General features: G+C 51.7%; 1 protein-coding gene across 1 annotated transcript in view; it reads right to left on the reverse strand.

The window, feature by feature from the left end:
• Positions 1–2,218, reverse strand: part of TRIO (trio Rho guanine nucleotide exchange factor) — a 205,763-nt gene that overhangs the window by 69,625 nt on the left and 133,920 nt on the right.

A 2,218-nucleotide genomic window follows, 5' to 3' on the forward strand; every position in this document is an offset into this window, starting at 1 on the left:
TCACCTGCGTCCCATCACCGCAGGGGAAGGACGGAGAGTCGTGCTTCCTGGCATTATGGGGAAATAATGAGGGAAAGAAGGAGAGGACTGGTAAGGAATGATCCCCACCTACTGACTGGCTGTTCTTCCCAACAGGTTGTACTCCATGAAGGAACACCTTCCTGGGAAGACAGAGGTTTGTGGGTTCATGAGGGTCAAGGAGGAACTTTCCAAGACGGGCCCAGAATATCAGAGGAAAGGGCTCCGGGAACTGGCACCTGAACTCAAAACAAGCAAAACACCCGACCTCCGTAAGGAGTTTGCAGGACAAAGCCCAGTGAGAGAAATACAGGTCTTTCCTCCCGCTGGCCTGCAGCTGGGAGCCCCAGGAAGTGAAGGGCGCCCCGGGGAAGGCCCTGCGAGAGCCATCCTCCCGAGCCCGTGCTCTGTAGCGCGCAGTGCTCGGGGCTCCTCTGCAGGACTGATCGGCTTCGAAAGAAAAGCTGGGCTTTATTTCCAACTCAGGTCCCAGGGTCTGAATGTGTTATGCAATCTGGGAGACATCTGGCAGTGGGCTAGTGGGCAGCCCAGATCTGTACTTGACCTCCTGTCCTTCTCTAGACTCATGGACAGCTTCGCCGGAAAGGAAAGCAGACGCCTTGGCGTTCGGTCAGACTCTGAATGTTCCGTCTTTTCCACTGGGTCCCTGAAGAAATAAAGACTGAATTCTTCTCGTTTCTTCCCGAGGTGACAAGAAGGTCCTCCGCAGGCCTGAGGGTCCGGAACAGGCCTGGGCCTGTCACTCCAGAGGCAGCTGGTCAGCAGCTCCATGTCGCTCAAGGCCGTGACCGACCTCCATGGCCAGAGGATGGACCAGGGCGGGTCAGGATGTGTGGGAAGAGGACACAGATGACACACGGAGGAAGCACCGGGAATGCTCCAACATTAGCAGAGCGGGAACTGTAGGGCGGACTGCAATGATCTCCTCTTAGGAAGAGAAGACAAACTGCGTTGCCTCCAAATCTAGAAAAATCGGCCATTTGCCAATATTGCAGGAAAGTGAAGACGGTGGCATAATATGGGTCAAAGCAAACAAACTCCACCCATTCTGCACTATTTTAGAAGCTACAGACCGACGTTTCTTAAAAAGGGCTTGAAGTCTCAAATTAGCTTTTCACTAAGATGAAAGGTTAAACCAGCATGGTCCAACAGAACTACAGTGCAAGTTCCTACATAGTTTTAATTTTTCTAGTAGCCGTAACGTAAATGAAAAAAGAAACAGGTGGAATTAATTTGAATACCACATTGTGTTTAACCCGCTCTATGAAATACATTATCATTTCAACACATAATGGATATAAAATAGTTACACATTCTTTTCTCAGACTGCGTTTGGACCCGGTGTGTATTTTTCACCTGCGGATCACCTCAATCCAGAGCAGCTCTACCGCCACACTGGCCAGCACAATGGAAGGACCACCCGCAGACTAATGCTGGGTCCCTGTCTGACCCTTAAAAACAGCAAATGCAGTCAGGGGACTGCCTCCATGTGTGTGCCCTGCCGAAAGCAGGTGATGCGACTGCCGGGGTCACCTACACAGACAAGCCCACCGTTACTGAGGACCTCCCCTTCCGATCACCACCAACTCTCCCGCCTGGACGCGCAGGAGAAGCAGACCCCCCTCCCTGGAAGCCTGTTTCTGATCCATCGAGACCCCCGTGGAAAAGCAGTCCTGCTGGCTACCTGCTAGTCACTACAGGAGCCCCCGCAGCGGCACCTGACACTAACACAAAGTAATACTGAACGTCGACTCCAATTGAAAAATAAATAAAGGAGCCACTGAATAATGTGAAATGCCCTTTTGTCCAAATGCTCTGTTATTTCGGTTTAAAAGTGCTCCTTTTGCCCTGCCAGCGTGGCTCAGTGGTTGAGCGTTGGTCGACCTGTGAACCAAGAGGTCGTGGTTCGATTTCCTGGGTTGCTGGCTTGAACCCCAGTGTGGGGCGTGCAGGAGGCAGCCGATCAATGATTTTTTCTCATCATTGATGTTTCTATCTCTCTCCCTACCTCTCTGAAATAAATAAAAATATATTTAAAAAAATAAAAAATGAAAGTGCCGCTTTCCAAAGCCGCGTCCTCGCTCGTCACTGTTGCAGCCGCAGAGCTCTCACAGCAAGCTCTGCCCCACTCGCCAGCCTCTCTCGGGGCCAGCTCCACACCCGCTCTGTGCAGGGAGCT

This window comes from Myotis davidii, unplaced genomic scaffold (genome assembly GCF_000327345.1).
Source record: "Myotis davidii unplaced genomic scaffold, ASM32734v1 scaffold143, whole genome shotgun sequence".
Taxonomy (NCBI): domain Eukaryota; kingdom Metazoa; phylum Chordata; class Mammalia; order Chiroptera; family Vespertilionidae; genus Myotis; species Myotis davidii.